The following is a 20,275-nucleotide window of genomic DNA, read 5'->3' as shown; positions in this document are numbered from 1 at the left end:
GGGCTATGGATAGAGTTGTGCGCAGGAGGATGGATGTGCCGGAAGTGAGATGTTTGAGGACAATGTGTGGTGTGAGGTGGTTTGATCGAGTAAGTAATGTAAGGGTAAGAGAGATGTGTGGAAATAAAAAGAGCGTGGTTGAGAGAGCAGAAGAGGGTGTTTTGAAATGGTTTGGGCACATGAAGAGAATGAGTGAGGAATGATTGACCAAGAGGATTTATGTGTCGGAGGTGGAGGGAACGAGGAGAAGTGGGAGACCAAATTGGAGGTGGAAAGATGAAGTGAAAAAGATTTTGTGTTATCGGGGCCTGAACATGCAGGAGGGTGAAAGGCGTGCAAGGAATAGAGTGAATTGGATCGATGTGGTATACCGGGGTTGACGTGCTGTCAGTGGATTGAATCAGGGCATGTGAAGCGTCTGGGGTATATCATGGAAAGCTGTGTAGGTATGTATATTTTCGTGTGTGGACGTATGTATATACATGTGTATCTGGGTGGGTTGGGCCATTTCTTTCGTCTGTTTCCTTGCGCTACCTCGCAAACGCGGGAGACAGCGACAAATCAAAATAGATAAATAAATGATATATATATTAATAATATATATATAATAATATATATAATAAAATATATATATATATATATATATATATATATATATATATATATATATATATATATATATATATACACACACTTATAATTTTCTTTTTAATATTATTACAATACTTTGTCGCAGTCTCTCGCATTAGCGAGGTAGCGCAAGAAAACAGACGGAAGAATGGCCCAACCCACCCACATACACATGTATATACATATACGTCCACACACTCACATATACATACCTATATATTTCAGCGTATACATATGTATACATACGCAGACACATACATACATACACATGTACATAGTTCATATTTGCTGCCTTTATTCATTCTCGTCGCCACCCGCCACATATGAAATGACAACCTCCTCCCACCCCATGCGCGCAGGGTAGCGCTAGAAAAGACAACAAAGATCTCATTTGTTCACACGCAGTCTCTAGCTGTCATGTATAATGCACCGAAACCACAGCTCCCTCTCCACATCCAGGCACCACGAACCTTACCATGGTTTCCCCCAGATGCTTTATATGCCCTGGTTCAGTCCATTGACAGCCCTTCGACTCCGGTATACCACATCGTTCCAATTCACTCTATTCCTTGCACGCCTTTCATCCTCTTGCATGTTCAGGCCCCGACCGCTCAAAATCTGTTTCACTCCTTCTTTCCACTTCCAATTTGGTTTCCCTCTTCTCTTTGTTCCCTCCACCTCTGACACATATATCCTCTTTGTCAATATTTCTTCACTCATTCTCTCCATGTGACCAAACAATTTCAATACACCCTCTTCTGCTTTCTCAACCAAACTCTTTTTATTAGCACACATATCTCTTACCCTTTCATTACTTAATCAAACCACCTCACACCACATATTGTCCTCAAATATCTCATTTCCAACACATCCACCCGCTTCCGCACAACTCACTTCCGGTTCCATGGTTCCATCCGCTGCAAAATTCAATCCTAGATATCTAAAACACTTCACTTCCTACAGTTTTTCTACATTCAAACTTACCTCCCAACTGACTTATTCCTCAAACCTACTGTACCAAACAACCTTGCTGTTATTCACATTTACTCTCGGCTTTCTTCTTTCGCACTCTTTACCAGTCACCAGCCTCTGCAGTTTTTCACCTGAATTAGCCTCCAGTGTTGCATCATGAGCGAACAAGAATTGACTCACTTCCCAAGCTCTCTCATCCACAACAGACTGCATACTCTTCCCTATCTCCAAAACTCTTGCAGTCACCTCCCTAACAACCCCATCCATAAACAAATTAAAGAACCAGGGACACATCACCCACCCTTGCCGGAAACCGACATACATTAAGAGACAATCAATCCCTTTCCTGTTTTCGTACTCGTACACATGCCTTACATCCTCGATAAAAACTCCTCACTGCTTCTAATAACTTGCCTACCACACCATATATTCTTAATACCTTCCACAGAGTATCTCTACCAACTTCATCAAATGTCTTCTCCAGATCCATAAATGCTACATACCAATCCATTTGCTTTTCTAAGTATTTCCCACATACATTATTCAAAGGAAACACCTAATCCACACATCTTCTACCTCTTCTGAAACCACACTGTTCTTCCACAATCTGATGCTCTGTACATGTCTTCACTTTCTCAATCAATACCCTCCTACATAATTTTCCAAGGAATGCTCGTCTAACTTATACCTCTCTAATTTGAGCAATGGGGATAGGGGAGAAAGAATACTTCCCACGCATTCCTCACGTGTCGTAGGAGGCGACCAAAGGGGACGGGAGCGTGGGGCTGGAAACCCTCCCCTCCTTGTGTTTTAACTTTCTGAAAGGGAAAGCAGAAGAAGGAGTCACGCGGGGAGTACTCATCCTCCTCGAAGGCTCAGACTGGGGTGTCTAAACGTGTGTGGATGTAACCAAGATGAGAAAAAAGGAGAGAGGTTTTGGCTCTGAGTGAAACGAAGCTCAAGGATAAATGGGAAAAGTGGTTTGGAAATGTTTTGGGAGTAAAGTCAGGAGTTGGTGAGATGACAAGAACAAAGGAAGGAGTAGCATTACTCCTGAAATAGGAGTGGTGGGAGTATGTGATAGTGTAAGAAAGTAAATTCTAGATTGATATTTGTAAAAGTGAAAGTGGATGGAAAGAGATAGGTGATTATTGGTGCATATGCACCTGGGTATGACAAGAAAGATCATGAGAGGCAAGTGTCTTCAGAGCAGCTGAGTGAGTGTGTTAGTTAGTTTTGATGCACGAGAGCGGGTTATAGTGATGGGTGATTTGAATGCAAAGGTGAGTAATGTGGCAGTTAAGGGGTATAATTGGTGCACATGAGGTCTTTAGTGTTGTAACTGTAAATGGTGAAGAGCATTAAATTTGTGAGCTGAAAAAGGACTGGTGATTGGGAATACCTGGTTTAAATTGAGAGATGTACATAAGTATACGTATGTAAGTAGGAGAGATGGCCAGAGAGCGTTTTAGGATTACGTGTTGATTGATAGGCGCACGATAGAGAGACTTTTGGATTTTAATGTACTGGGAGGTGCAACTGGAGGGATGTCTGATCATTATCTTGTGGATGCGAAAGTGTGGATTTGAAGAGGTTTTCAGAAAAGAAGAGGGAATTTTGAGGTGAAGAGAGTGGTGAGAGTAGGTGAGCTTGGGAAAGAGACTTGTGTGAGGAAGTATCAGTAGAGACTGAATACAAAATGGAAAAAGGTGAGAGCAAAGGACGTTAGAGGAGTGGCGGGAGGAATGGGATATATTTAGGAAAGTAGTGATGGCTTGTGTAAAAGATGCTTGTGACATGAGAAACGTGGGAGGTGGGCAGATTAGAAAGGGTAATGAGTGGTGGGATGAAGAAGTAAGATTCTTAAAGAAAGATAAGAGAAAGGCATTTGGACGAGTTTTGCAGGGAAATAATGCAAATGACTGAGAGATAAATAAAAGAATGAGGCATGAGTTTACTAAAAAAAAGGAACAAGAGGTGAAAAAGAGGGAAATGAGAGTTGGGGTGAGAGGGTATCATTAAATTTTAGGGAAAATAAAACGATGTTTTTGAAGTAGGTAAATAAAGTGCGTTAGACAAGAGAATACGTGGGAACATCAGTGAAGGGGGCTAATGGGGAGGTGATAACAAGTAGTGGTGATGTTAGAAATATTTAGTGAGTATTTTGAAAGTCTGTTGAATGTGTTAGATGATAGAGTGGCAGATATAGGGTGTTTTCGTCGAGGTGGTGTGCGAAGTGGGAGGGTTAGGGAAATGATTTGGCAAATAGAGAAGAGGTAGTAAAAGCTTTGCAGAATATACAAGCTGGCAAGGCGGCGGGATTAGATGGTATTGCAGTCGGGTTTATTAAAAATGGGGTGACTGTGTTGTTGACTGATTGGTAAGAATATTTGATATATTTATGACTCATTGTGAAGTGCCTGATGATTGGCGGAATGCATACATATTGCCATTGTAAAAAGGCAAAGGGGATAAAGGTGAGTACTCAAATAATATATGTATATATATATATATATATATATATATATATATATATATATATATATATATATATATATATATATATATATATATATATATATATATATTCAATTTTTTTTTTTATTATACTTTGTCGCTGTCTCCCGCGTTTGCGAGGTAGCGCAAGGAAACAGACGAAAGAAATGGCCCAACCCCCCCCCATACACATGTATATACATACGTCCACACACGCAAATATACATACCTACACAGCTTTCCATGGTTTACCCCAGACGCTTCACATGCCTTGATTCAATCCACTGACAGCACGTCAACCCCGGTATACCACATCGCTCCAATTCACTCTATTCCTTGCCCTCCTTTCACCCTCCTGCATGTTCAGGCCCCGATCACACAAAATCTTTTTCACTACATCTTTCCACCTCCAATTTGGTCTCCCTCTTCTCCTCGTTCCCTCCACCTCCGACACATATATCCTCTTGGTCAATCTTTCCTCACTCATTCTCTCCATGTGCCCAAACCACTTCAAAACACCCTCTTCTGCTCTCTCAACCACGCTCTTTTTATTTCCACACATCTCTCTTACCCTTACGTTACTCACTCGATCCAACCACCTCACACCACACATTGTCCTCAAACATCTCATTTCCAGCACATCCATCCTCCTGCGCACAACTCTATCCATAGCCCACGCCTCGCAACCATACAACATTGTTGGAACCACTATTCCTTCAAACATACCCATTTTTGCTTTCCGAGATAATGTTCTCGACTTCCACACATTCTTCAAGGCCCCCAGAATTTTCGCCCCCTCCCCCACCCTATGATCCACTTCCGCTTCCATGGTTCCATCCGCTGCCAGATCCACTCCCAGATATCTAAAACACTTCACTTCCTCCAGTTTTTCTCCATTCAAACTCACCTCCCAATTGACTTGACCCTCAACCCTACTGTACCTAATAACCTTGCTCTTACTCACATTTACTCTTAACTTTCTTCTTCACACACTTTACCAAACTCAGTCACCAGCTTCTGCAGTTTCTCACATGAATCAGCCACCAGCGCTGTATCATCAGCGAACAACAACTGACTCACTTCCCAAGCTCTCTCATCCCCAACAGACTTCATACTTGCCCCTCTTTCCAAAACTCTTGCATTTACCTCCCTAACAACCCCATCCATAAACAAATTAAACAACCATGGAGACATCACACACCCCTGCCGCAAACCTACATTCACTGAGAACCAATCACTTTCCTCTCTTCCTACACGTACACATGCCTTACATCCTCGATAAAAACTTTTCACTGCTTCTAACAACTTTCCTCCCACACCATATATTCTTAATACCTTCCACAGAGCATCTCTATCAACTCTATCATATGCCTTCTCCAGATCCATAAATGCTACATACAAATCCATTTGCTTTTCTAAGTATTTCTCACATACATTCTTCAAAGCAAACACCTGATCCACACATCCTCTACCACTTCTGAAACCACACTGCTCTTCCCCAATCTGATGCTCTGTACATGCCTTCACCCTCTCAATCAATACCCTCCCATATAATTTACCAGGAATACTCAACAAACTTATACCTCTGTAATTTGAGCACTCACTCTTATCCCCTTTGCCTTTGTACAATGGCACTATGCACGCATTCCGCCAATCCTCAGGCACCTCACCATGAGTCATACATACATTAAATAACCTTACCAACCAGTCAACAATACAGTCACCCCCTTTTTTAATAAATTCCACTGCAATACCATCCAAACCTGCTGCCTTGCCGGCTTTCATCTTCCGCAAAGCTATCACTACCTCTTCTCTGTTTACCAAATCATTTTCCCTAACCCTCTCACTTTGCACACCACCTCGACCAAAACACCCTATATCTGCCACTCTATCATCAAACACATTCAACAAACCTTCAAAATACTCACTCCATCTCCTTCTCACATCACCACTACTTGTTATCACCTCCCCATTTGCGCCCTTCACTGAAGTTCCCATTTGCTCCCTTGTCTTACGCACTTTATTTACCTCCTTCCAGAACATCTTTTTATTCTCCCTAAAATTTAATGATACTCTCTCACCAACTCTCATTTGCCCTTCTTTTCACCTCTTCCACCTTTCTCTTGACCTCCTGTCTCTTTCTTTTATACACCTCCCACTCAATTGCATTTTTTCCCTGCAAAAATCGTCCAAATGCCTCTCTCTTCTCTTTCACTAATACTCTCACTTCTTCATTCCACCACTCACTACCCTTTCTAATCAACCCACCTCCCACTCTTCTCATGCCACAAGCATCTTTTGCGCAATCCATCACTGATTCCCTAAATACATCCCATTCCTCGCCCACTCCCCTTACTTCCATTGTTCTCACCTTTTTCCATACTCAGTCTCTCCTGGTACTTCCTCAGACAGGTCTCCTTCCCAAGCTCACTTACTCTCACCACCCTCTTCACCCCAACATTCACTCTTCTTTTCTGAAAACCCATACAAATCTTCACCTTAGCCTCCACAAGATAATGATCAGACATCCCTCCAGTTGCACCTCTCAGCACATTAACATCCAAAAGTCTCTCTTTCGCACGCCTGTCAATTAACACGTAATCCAATAACGCTCTCTGGCCATCTCTCCTACTTACATAAGTATACTTATGTATATCTCGCTTTTTAAACCAGGTATTCCCAATCATCAGTCCTTTTTCAACACATAAATCTACAAGCTCTTCACCATTTCCATTTACAACACTGAACACCCCATGTATACCAATTATTCCCTCAATTGCCACATTACTCACCTTTGCATTCAAATCACCCATCACTATAACCCGGTCTCGTGCATCAAAACCACTAACACACTCATTCAGCTGCTCCCAAAACACTTGCCTCTCATGATCTTTCTTCTCATGCCCGGGTGCATATGCACCAATAATCACCCACCTCTCTCCATCAACTTTCAGTTTTACCCATATTAATCGAGAATTTACTTTCTTACATTCTATCACATACTCCCACAACTCCTGTTTCAGGAGTATTGCTACTCCTTCCCTTGCTCTTGTCCTCTCACTTTATTATTTATATATATATATATATATATATATATATATATATATATATATATATATATATATATATATATATATATATATATATGTATATATATATGTATATATATTATTTTTATTATATATATATATATATATATATATATATATATATATATATATATATATATATATATATATATATATATATATCTTTTCTTTTCTTTCTTACTATTCGCCATTTCCCGCATTAGCGAGGTAGCGTTAAGAACAGAGGACTTGGCCTTTGAGGGAATATCCTCATCTGGCCCCCTTCTCTGTTCCTTCTTTGGGAAAAAAAAAAAAAAAAAAAAAGAGGGGAGGATTTCCAGCCCCCCGCTCCCTTCCCTTTTAGTCGCCTTCTACGACACGCAGGGAATACATGGGAAGTATTCTTTCTCCCCTATCTCCAGGGATATATATATATATATATATATATATATATATATATATATATATATATATATATATATATATATATATATATATATAATATTTATTTATTTTGCTTTGTCGCTGTCTCCCGCATTAGCGAGGTAGCGCAAGGAAACAGACAAAAGAAATTGCCCAACCCACCTACATACACATATACATACACGTCCACCCACGCAAATATACATACCTATACATCTCAATGTACACATATATAAATACACACACAGACATATACATATATACACATGTACATAATTCATTCCCATCGCCACCTCGCCACACATGGAATAACAACCCCCCTCCCCCCTCATGTGTGAGAGGTAACGGTAGGAAAAGACAACAAAGGCCCCATTCGTTCACATTTAGTCTCTAGAAGTCATGTAATAATGCACCGAAACCACATCTCCCTTTCCACATCCAGGCCCCACAGAACTTTCCTTGGTTTACCCCAGACGCTTCACATGCCCTGATTCAATCCATTGACAGCACGTCGACCCCGGTATACCACATCGTTCCAATTCACTCTATTCCTTGCACGCCTTTCATCCTCCTGCATGTTCAGGCCTCGATCACTCAAAACCCTTTTCACTCCATCTTTCCACCTCCAATTTGGTCTCCCACTCCACCTCGCTCCCTCCACCTCTGACACATATATCCTCTTGGTCAATCTTTCCTCACTCATTCTCTCCATGTGACCAAATCATTTCAAAACACCCTCCTCTCCTCTCTCAACCATACTCTTTTTATTTCCACACATCTCTCTTACCCTTACATTACTTACTCGATCAAACCACCTCACACCACATATTGTCCTCAAACATCTCATTTCCTGCACATCCACCCTCCTGCGCACAACTCTATCCATAGCCAACGCCTCGCAACAATACAACATTGTTGGAACCACTATTCCTTCAAACATACCCATTTTTGCTTTCCGAGATAATGTTCTTGACATCCAAACATTCTTCAAGGCTCCCCGAATTTTCGCCCCTCTCCCCACCCTATGATTCCTTTCCTCTTCTATGGTTCCATCCGCTGCCAGATCCACTCCCAGATATCTAAAACACTTTACTTCCCCCAGTTTTTCTCCATTCAAACTTATCTCCCAATTGACTTGACCCTCAACCCTACTGTACCTAATAACCTTGTTCTTATTCACATTTACTCATAAGTTTCTTTCACACACTTTAACAAACTCAGTCACCAGCTTCTGCAGTTTCTCACGTGAATCCGCGACCAGCCCTGTATCATCAGCGAACAACAACTGACTCATTTCCCAAGCTCTCTCATCCAATACAGACTGCATACTTGCCCCTCTTTCTAAAACTCTTGCATTCACCTCCCTAACAACCTCATCCATAAACAAATTAAACAACCATGGAGACATCACACACCCCTGCCGCAAACCTACATTCACTGAGAACCAATCACTTTCCTCTCTTCCTACACGTACACATGCCTTACATCCTCGATAAAAACTTTTCACTGCTCTAACACCTTGCCTCCCACACCATATATTCTTAGTACCTTCCACAGAGTATCTCTAAAAACTCTATCATATGCCTTCTCCAGATCCATAAATGCTAAATACAAATCCATTTGATTTTCTAAGTATTTCTCACATACATTCTTCAATGCAAATACCTGATCCACACATCCTCTACCAATTCTGAAACCACACTGCTCTTTCCCAATCTGATGCTCTGTACATGCCTTCACCCTCTCAATCAATACCCTCCCATATAATTTACCAGGAACACTCAACAAACTTATACCTCTGTAATTTGAGCACATCCTCAGGCACCTCACCATGAGTCATACATACATTAAATAACTTTACCAACCAGTCAACAATACAGTCACCCCCTTTTTTGAGCCTTGCCGGCTTTTATCTTCCGCAAAGCTTTTACTACCTCTTCTCTGTTTACCAAATCATTTTCCCCAACCCTCTCACTTTGCACACCACCTCGACCAAGACACCCTATATCTGCCACTCTATCATCAAACACATTCAACAAACCTTCAAAATACTCACTCCATCTCCTTCTCACATCACCACTACTATATATATATATATATATATATATATATATATATATATATATATATATATATATATATATATATTTATATATTTTCTGTTTCCCCTTTTAGAAAGTTAAAATACAAGAAGGGAAGGGTTTCTAGCCCCCCCGCTGCCGTCCCATACAGTCGCGTTCTATGGCCCGTAAGGAATGCGTTGGAAGTATTCTTTCTTCCCTATCCCCACGTATAGGGGAGTATAGAATGGAAAAAGTTGAAAACAAAGGAAGTAAGGGGAGTGACGGATGAATGGGATGTTTTTAGGGAAGCAATGATGGCTTACGCAAAAGATGATTGTGGCATGAGAAGCGTGGGAAGTACACGTATGTAAGTTGGAGAGATGGCCAGAGAGCGTTAATGAATTACGTATTAATTGATAGGCGCGCGAAAAAGAGACATTTGGATGTTAATGTGTTGAGAGGTGCAACTGGAGGGATGTCTGATCATTATCTTGTGGAGGCGAAGGTGAAGATTTGAAGGGGTTTTCAGAAAAGAAGAGTGAATGTTTGGGTGAAGAGAGTTGTGAGAGTAAGTGAGCTTGGGAAGGAGACTTGCGTGAGGAAGTACCACGAGAGACTGAATATAGAATGGAAAAAGGTGAGAACAAAGGAGGTAAGGGGAGTCGGGGAGGAATGGGATGTATTTAGGGAAGCAGTGATGGCTTTCGCAAAAGATGCTTGTGGCATGAGAAGCGTGGGAGGTGGGTTGATTAGAAAGGGTAGTGAGTGGTGGGATGAAGAAGTAAGATTATTAGTGAAAGAGAAAAGAGAGGCATTTGGACGATTTTTGCAGGGAAAAAATGCAAATGAGTGGGAGATGTATAAAAGAAAGTGGCAGGAGGTCTAGAGAAAGGGGCAAGAGGTGAAAAAGAGGGCAAATGAGAGTTGGGGTGAGAGACTCATTTAATTTTGGGGAGAATAGAAAGATGTTTTGGAAGAAGTTAAATCAAGTGCGTAAGACAAGGGAGCAAACGGGAGCTTAAGGTAAGGGGGCTAATGGTGAGATGATAACAAGTAGTGGTTATGTGAGAAGGAGATGGAGTGAGTATTTTGAGGGTTTGTTGAATGTTTTTGATGAAAGAGTGGCAGATATAGGGTGTTTTGGTCGAGGTGGTGTGCAAAGTGAGAGGGTTCGGGAAAATGATTTGGTAAACAGAGAAGAGGTAGTAAAAGCTTTGCGAAAGATTAAAGCAGGCAAGGCAGCAGGTTTGGATGGTATTCCAGTGGAATTTATTAAAAATGGGGGTGACTGTATTGTTGACTGGTTGGTAAGGTTATTTAATGTATGTATGATTCATGGTGAGGTGCCTGAGGATTGGCGGAATGCTTGCATAGTGCCATTTTACAAAGGGAAATGGGATAAGAGTAAGTGCTCAAATTACAGATGTATAAGTTTGTTGAGTATTCCCGGTAAATTATATGGGATGGTATTGACTGAGAGGGTTAAGGCATATACAGAGCATCAGATTGGGGAAGAGCAGTGTGGTTTTAGAAGTGGTAGAGGATGTGTGGATCAGGTGTTTGCTTTGAAGAATGTATGTGATAAATACTTAGAAAAGGAAATGGATTTGTATGTAACATTTATGGATCTGGAGAAGGTATATGATAGAGTTGATAGAGATGCTCTGTGGAAGGTATTAAGCATATATGGCGTGGGAGGCAAGTTGTTAGGAGTGAAAAGTTCTTATGGACGATGTAAGGCATGTGTACGTGTAGAAAGAGGGGAAAGTGATTGGTTCTCAGTGAATGTAGGTTTGCGGCAGGGGTGTGTGATGTATCCATGGTTGTTTAATTTGTTTATGGATGGGGTTGTTAGGGAGGTGAATGCAAGAGTTTTAGAAAGAGGGGCAAGTATGCAGTCTGTTGTGGATGAGAGAGTTTGGGAGGTGAGTCAGTTGTTGTTCGCTGATGATACAGCGCTGGTGGCTGATTCATGTGAGAAACTGCAGAAGCTGGTGACTGAGTTTGGTAAAGTGTGTGAAAGAAGAAAGTTAAGAGTAAATATGAATAGAAGCAAGATTATTAGGTACAGTAGGATTGAGGATCAAGTCAATTGGAGGTTTGAGAGAAAAACTGGAAGAAGTAAAGTGTTTTAGATATCTGGGGGTGGATCTGGCAGCTGGATGGAACCATGGAAGCGTAAGTGAATCATAGGGTTGGGGAGGGGTGAAAATTCTTGGAGCCTTGAGGAATGTGTGGAAGTCGTGAACATAATCTTGGAAGGCAAAAATGGGTATGTTTGAAGGAACAGTGGTTCCAACAATGTTGTATGGTTGCGAGGCGTGGGCTATGGATAGAGTTTTGCGCACGAGGGTGTATATGCTAGAAATGAGATGTTTGAGGACAATATGTGGTGTGAGGTGGTATGATCGAGTAAGTAATGTAAGGGTAAGAAAGATGTGTGGAAATAAAAAAGAGTGCGGTTGAGAGAGCAGAAGAGGGTGTTTTGAAATGGTTTGGTCACATGGAGATAATGATTGAGGAAATATTGAGCAAGAGGATATAAGTTTCAGAGGTGGAGGGAACGAGAAGTGGGAGACCAAATTGGAGGAGGAAAGATGGAGTGAAAAAGATTTTGAGTGATTGGGGACTAAAGATACAGGAAGGTGAAAGGCGTGCAAGGAATAGAGTGAATTGGAACGATGTGGTATACCGGGGTCGACGTGCTGTCAATGGATTGACCCAGGGCATGTGAAGCGTGTGGGGTAAACTATGAAAAGTTGTGTTGGGCCTGGATGTGGAAAGGGAGCTGTGGTTTCGGTGCATTATTACATGACAGCTAGAGACTGAGTGTGAACGAATGGGGCCTTTGTTGTCTTTTCCTAGCGCTACCTCGCACACATGAGGGGGGAGGGGGTTGTTATTCCATGTGTGGCGGGGTGGCGTTGGGAATAAATAAAGGCAGACCGTATGAATTATGTAAATGTGTATATATGCATATGTCTGTGTGTGTATATATATGTGTACATTGAGATCTATAGGTATGTATATTTGAGTGTGTGGACGGGTATATATATACATGTGTATGTGGGTGGGTTGGGCCATTCTTTCGTCTTTATCCTTGCACTACCTCGCTAACGCGGGAGACAGCGACAAAGCAAAATAAACAAATATAGAAATATATCTGTATATATATATATATATATATATATATATATATATATATATATATATATATATATATATATATATATATATATATATATATATATATGGTGTGGGGTGGTTTGATCGAGTAGGTGACGTGGGGGTAAGAGAGATGTGTGGAGGTGAAGGGAGCGTGGTTGAGAGAGCAGAGGAGGGTGTTTTGAAATGGTTTGGTCACATGGAGAGAATGAGTGAGGAAAGATTGACCAAGAGGATATATGAGTCGGAGGTGGAGGGAATGAGGAGAAGAGGGAGACGAAATTGGAGGTGGAAAGATGGAGTGAAAGAGATTTTGTGTGATCGGGGCCTGAACATGCAGGAGGGTGAAAGGAGGGCAAGGAATAGAGTGAATTGGAGCGATGTGGTATACCGGGGTTGACGTGCTGTCAGTGGATTGAATCAAGGCATGTGAAGCGTCTGGGGTAAACCATGGAAAGCTGTGTAGGTATGTATATTTGCGTGTGTGGACGTGTGTATGTACATGTGTATGGGGGGGGGGGGGGTTGGGCCATTTCTTTCGTCTGTTTCCTTGCGCTACCTCGCAAACGCGGGAGACAGCGACAAAGTATAAAAAAAAAAAAAAAAAAAAAAATATATATATATATATATATATATATATATATATATATATATATATATATATATATATATATATATATATATATATATATATATATATATATATATATATATATATATTCAAACTTGATCAACAGCGTAAGGGAGACGAGTTTTGGGCAAGCCCTGATAATATCAGAAAATCTAAAGAAAGCGATATATGGAACTAAAAACACTACCTGGATAAAACTCCTGGATATTCGATACAAGAGAGGTGTTGTGTACACCTGAAAACAAAGGTGTTATTGGGAGTGTAACTGCTCTTCGAATTACGAACAGTATGCCATTGTAATCTCAAAACCGTTCTGAATGACTGGAAAAATAGAACCAATTCGCCTAAAGAAGGAAGAAGTACATATAGAGAATCAGGTTAATAGAAAGCAATGATAGTCGTCAATAACTAGAAGAACACAAAGGAAACGTGGAAAGGTCATTAGGTGAAGTAATCGCGAATTTCATGGAATGTTTTAAACAACACAAGGGATTTCTTTAATTATATACGACAAAAAAAAAAAAAAACTTATAAGATACCACAGGACCGCTAATATCCGAAAAGGGTAATGCTCTTCATTTTAGCTAAAGGCTTCAGCTCTTAATATGAAGTCGAAAAGGAATCATTCTAACCTCAACTGGAAATACATGTTTCAAGACTCTGATGACGGAATATTAAAGGTAAAGGAAATTAAGAGTTATGAAGCAATAAAACAGTTAGACCAATTAAGCCCAAGCAATTTGAATGACCTTCATAACCTTGCCTAGAATTGTTTTGAAAGATTTAAGATGGCAATTGATATTTCCCATAACGGAAATGTTTCTAACAAATCATTATCGGAAGTTAAGGTACCTAAATAATGGGAACTGGTGGATAGCGCCCAAATATATAAGGAAAGAGATAAGAAAAGTGCCTTGCATTACTGCCCAGTTAGCCTCACGTCACTTTAGGTAAAAAGCCGGAGGAATTCACGACGACAGAAAAGTCAATCACCCAGCATGACCTCAATATAAGATCGTGCCTAACAAAGTTGGTAGAATTTTTCAATATTATACATTGCAACTAGGACCTATAAGTGCCCTCTGCTGTCATATATCTTCAGACAGAAAAAGCTCTCGATAATATACCGAACAAGAGACTTACCATTTAAGTCAAAAGCATGTAGAATGGGGAACGAACTATGTTTCTGGCTCACTGACAGAAATCAACGTGTAGTTCTAAATGGTGAGGCCTCAGACTACCTGGATGAGTAAAGTGATGTACCACAGAGGTCGGTCCTTGGTCCTCTTCTGTTCATGATATATGTTAATGATCCAGAATTGGGCCTTATTTCTAAGAGTTCAAGTTTGCAAATGATGCAGAACTAGAAAGTAGGATTGTGAACGGGCTGGACAGTGAAATAGTTCTGAGAGATCTTAACAGACTAGCAGAGTGGTTTGACAAATGGCAGATGAAGTCTAATGTATACAAGTATCAAGTTTTACACTTAGGAGGTGAGAAAAAGAAACGCGAGTACTAGATATTTGGGAATCCAATGACTAAAGCAAACGAAGAGAAGAATATTAGAATACTTATTAGTGAAAATTTGAAGTATTCTAGATATGGTCTGGCAACAAGTAAGTATGGAAATTTGGGGGATGGGCCTTACAACTAGGGACATCGGCTAAATAACACCAGAAACAATTCTAACGGTCTTTGATGCTCTCATAAGATCACAATCTAAATATGCGGACAAATTTAGGTCCCGAAGCTTCAAGAGAGTTGAGGAAGAACTGGAATAAGTACAAAAACGAACGATAAAACGTATCACATCTCAGAATAATATGACATATTAGAGGAGCTAAGAAGATTAGGTTTCTTATCCCATAATAAACACAATCTTCGTGATGACCTAACACAATTTTTCAAAATCACCATGACCTACTTGAAATACAAGAGAGTACAGTTACGAGGACAACTTAAGAAGAAAATAACCTAAGGCTGACAGATATCATATTGACTTAGAGAAAACTCTTTTCTAGTTAATACTAGAACAAGTCATAGTCAAACTCTGTCAATGAAAAGACTCAAAATGCCTTCGGAATTCATTTAGAAATTATTTTAATCAGCTCTGGTAGCTACTGAATGCCCAGAAGAAAAAAAGATATCTATCTATCTATCAATCTATCTCTCTATCTATCCTATGTATACGTATATGTATATATATATATATATATATATATATATATATATATATATATATATATATATATATATATATATATATATATATATATATATATATATATGTATATATATATATATATAGGGAGGTAAATGCAAGAGTTTTGGAAAGAGGGGCAAGTATGAAGTCTGTTGGGGATGAGAGAGCTTGGGAAGTGAGTCAGTTGTTGTTCGCTAATGATACAGCGCTGGTGGCTGATTCATGTGAGAAACTGCAGAAGCTGGTGACTGATTTGGTAAAGTGTGTGAAAGAAGAAAGTTAAGAGTAAATGTGAATAAGAGCAAGGTTATTAGGTACAGTAGGGTTGAGGGTCAAGTCAAGTGGGAGGTAAGTTTGAATGGAGAAAAACTGGAGGAAGTAAAGTGTCTTAGATATCTGGGAGTGGATCTGGCAGCGGATGGAACCATGGAAGCGGAAGTGGATCATAGGGTAGGGGAGGGGGCGAAAATCCTGGGAGCCTTGAAGAATGTGTGGAAGTCGAGAACATTATCTCGGAAAGAAAAAATGGGTATGTTTGAAGGAATAGTGGTTCCAACAATGTTGTATGGTTGCGAGGCGTGGGCTATGGATAGAGTTGTGCGCAGGAGGATGGATGTGCTGGAAATGAGATGTTTGAGGACAATATGTGGTGTGAGGTGGTTTGATCGAGTAAGTAACGTAAGGGTAAGAGAGATGTGTGGGAATAAAAAGAGCGTGGTTGAGAGAGCAGAAGAGGGTGTTTTGAAATGGTTTGGGCACATGGAGAGAATGAGTGAGGAAAGATTGACCAAGAGGATATATGTGTCGGAGGTGGAGGGAACGAGGAGAAGTGGGAGACCAAATTGGAGGTGGAAAGATGGAATGAAAAAGATTTTGTGTGATAGGGGCCTGAACATGCAGGAGGGTGAAAGGAGGGCAAGGAATAGAGTGAATTGGATCGATGTGGTATACCGTGATTGAAGTGCTGTCAGTGGATTGAATCAGGGCATGTGAAGCGTCTGGGATAAACCATGGAAAGCTGTGTAGGTATATATATTTGCGTGTGTGGACATATGTATATACATGTGTATGGGGGTGGGTTGGGCCATTTCTTTCGTCTGTTCCCTTCCGCTACCTCGCAAACGCGGGAGACAGCAAAAAAAAAAAAAAAAAAAAAAAAAATATATATATATATATATATATATATATATATATATATATATATATATATATATATATATATATATATATATATATATATATGTATATATATATTGGACAGTATCACAATTTTGCGCGTAATCAAGATATCAATAAGAGTCCACGGAGAAAATGATGATGTGATGTTACATGAAGGTTCACTTGGTAAATTATCGTGCCTCATTTTCCCCGTGGACTCATAGTAATATATATATATATATATATATATATATATATATATATATATATATATATATATATATATGTATATATATTTTTTTTTTTTTTCCAAAAGAAGGAACAGAGAATTGGGCCAGGTGAGGGTATTCCCTCAAAGGCCCAGTCCGCTGTTCTTAACGCTACCTCGCTAATGCGGGAAATGGCGAATAGTTTGAAAGAAAGAAATATATATATATATATATATATATATATATATATATGTTGGAAAGGATCACAATTTTGCGCGTGATCAAGATATTCCTATGAGTCCACGGGGAAAATGAAACACGAAAAGTTCCCAAGTGCACTTTCGTGTAATTATCACATCATCAGGGGAGACACAAGAGAGAAATATAACAGTCAGTTGATATACATCGAAGAGACGAAGCTAGGACGCCATTGTATAAAGGCAAAGGGGATAAGAGTGAGTGCTCAAATTACAGAGGTATAAGTTCGTTGAGTATTCCTGGTAAATTATATGGGAGGGTATTGATTGAGAGGGTGAAGGCATGTACAGAGCATCAGATTGGGGAAGAGCAGTGCGGTTTCAGAAGTGGTAGAGGATGTGTGGATCAGGAGTTTGATTTGAAGAATGTATGTGAGAATTACTTAGAAAAGCAAATGGATTTGTCTGTAGCATTTATGGATCTGGAGAAGGCATATGATAGAGTTGATAGAGATGCTCTGTGGAATTTACTAAGAATATAAGGTGTGGGAGGAAAGTGATTGGTTCTTAGTGAATCTAGGTTTGCGGCAGGGGTGTGTGATGTCTCCATGGTAGTTTAATGTGTTTATGGTAGGGGGTGTTAAGAAGGTGAATGCAAGAGTTTTGGAAAAAGGGTCAAGTATGCAGTCTGTTGTTTGGGAAGTTAGTCACCTGTCTTTCGCCCATGATACAGCGCTGTTTGATGATTGATGTGAGAAACTGCAGAAGCTGGTGACTGAGTTTGGTAAAGTGTGTGAAAGAAGAAAGTTAAGAGTAAATGTGAATAAGAGCAAGGTTATTAGGTACAGTAGGCTTGACTGTCAAGTGAATTGGGAGATAAGTTTGAATGGAGAAAAGCTGGAGGAAGTAAAGTGTTTTAGATACCTGTTAGTGGATCTGGCAGCGGATGGAACCATGGGAGCGGAAGTGAATCATAGGGTGGGTGAGGGGGCGAAAATCCTGGGAGCCTTCAAGAATGTGTGGAAGTCGAGAACATTATCTCCGAAAGCAAGAATGGGTATGTTTGAAGGAATAGTGGTTCCAACAATGTTGTATGGTTGCGAGGCGTGTCCTATGGATAGAGTTGTTCGCAGGAGGATGGATGTGCTGGAAATGAGATGTTTGATGACAATATATGGTGTGAGGTGGTTTGATCGAGTAAGTAATGTAAAAGTAAGAGAGATATGTCGAAATAAGAAGAACGTGGTTGAGAGAGCAGAAGAGGGTGTTTTGAAATGGTTTGGGCACATGGAGAGAATGAGTGAGGAAAGATTTGCCAAGAGGATATATGTGTCGGAGGTGGAGGGAACAAGGAGAAGTTGGAGACCAAATTGGAGGTGGAAAGATGGAGTGAAAAAGATTTTGAGTGATCGGGGACTGAACATGCAGAAGGGTGAAAGGCGGGCAAGGAATAGAGTGAATTGGATCGATGTGGTATACCGTGTTCGACGTGCTGTCAATGGATTGAATCAGAGCATTTGAGGCGTCTGGGGTAAACCATGGAAAATTCTGTGGGGCCTGGATGTGGAAAGGGAGTTGTGGTTTCGGGCATTATTGCATGACAGCTAGAGACTGAGTGCGAACGAATGGGGCCTTTGTTGTCTTTTCCTAGCGCTACCTCGCACACATGAAGGGAGAGGGGGATGTTATTCCATGTTTGGCGTGGTGGCGATGGGAATGAATAAAGGCAGACAGTGTGAATTGTGTGCCTGTGTATATATGTATATGTCTATATGTGTATATATATGTATACATTGAGATGTATGGGTATGTATATTTGCGTTTGGGGACGTGTATGTATATACATGTGTATGGAGGTGTGTTGGGCCATTTATTTCTTTTTTTTCCTTGCTCTACCTCACAAACCCCGGAGACACCTACAAAGCAAAAAAAAAAATAAAAAAAAAAATATATATATATTTTTTTTTTTTTTTTTTTTTTTTTTTTTTATACTTTGTCGCTGTCTCCCGCGTTTGCGAGGTAGCGCAAGGAAACAGACGAAAGAAATGGCCCAACCCCCCCCATACACATGTACATACACACGTCCACACACGCAATATACATACCTACACAGCTTTCCATGGTTTACCCCAGACGCTTCACATGCCTTGATTCAATCCACTGACAGCACGTCAACCCCTGTATACCACATCGCTCCAATTCACTCTATTCCTTGCCCTCCTTTCACCCTCCTGCATGTTCAGGCCCCGATCACACAAAATCCTTTTCACTCCATCTTTCCACCTCCAATTTGGTCTCCCTCTTCTCCTCGTTCCCTCCACCTCCGACACATATATCCTCTTGGTCAATCTTTCCTCACTCATTCTCTCCATGTGCCCAAACCACTTCAAAACACCCTCTTCTGCTCTCTCAACCACGCTCTTTTTATTTCCACACATCCCTCTTACCCTTACGTTACTTACTCGATCAAACCACCTCACACCACACATTGTCCTCAAACATCTCATTTCCAGCACATCCATCCTCCTGCGCACAACTCTATCCATAGCCCACGCCTCGCAACCATACAACATTGTTGGAACCACTATTCCTTCAAACATACCCATTTTTGCTTTCCGGGATAATGTTCTCGACTTCCACACATTTTTCAAGGCTCCCAAAATTTTCGCCCCCTCCCCCACCCTATGATCCACTTCCGCTTCCATGGTTCCATCCGCTGACAGATCCACTCCCAGATATCTAAAACACTTCACTTCCTCCAGCCTCTCACCATTCAAACTCACCTCCCAATTGACTTGACCCTCAACCCTACTGTACCTAATAACCTTGCTCTTATTGACATTCACTCTTAACTTTCTTCTTCCACACACTTTACCAAACTCCGTCACCAGCTTCTGCAGTTTCTCACATGAATCCGCCACCAGCGCTGTATCATCAGCGAACAACAACTGACTCACTTCCCAAGCTCTCTCATCCCCAACAGACTTCATACTTGCCCCTCTTTCCAAAACTCTTGCATTTACCTCCCTAACAACCCCATCCATAAACAAATTAAACAAC

Source organism: Panulirus ornatus, chromosome 15 (genome assembly GCF_036320965.1).
Source record: "Panulirus ornatus isolate Po-2019 chromosome 15, ASM3632096v1, whole genome shotgun sequence".
Lineage (NCBI taxonomy): Eukaryota > Metazoa > Arthropoda > Malacostraca > Decapoda > Palinuridae > Panulirus > Panulirus ornatus.
The sequence above is the reverse complement of the archived record's forward strand: the minus strand, read 5'-3'. Positions refer to the sequence as shown.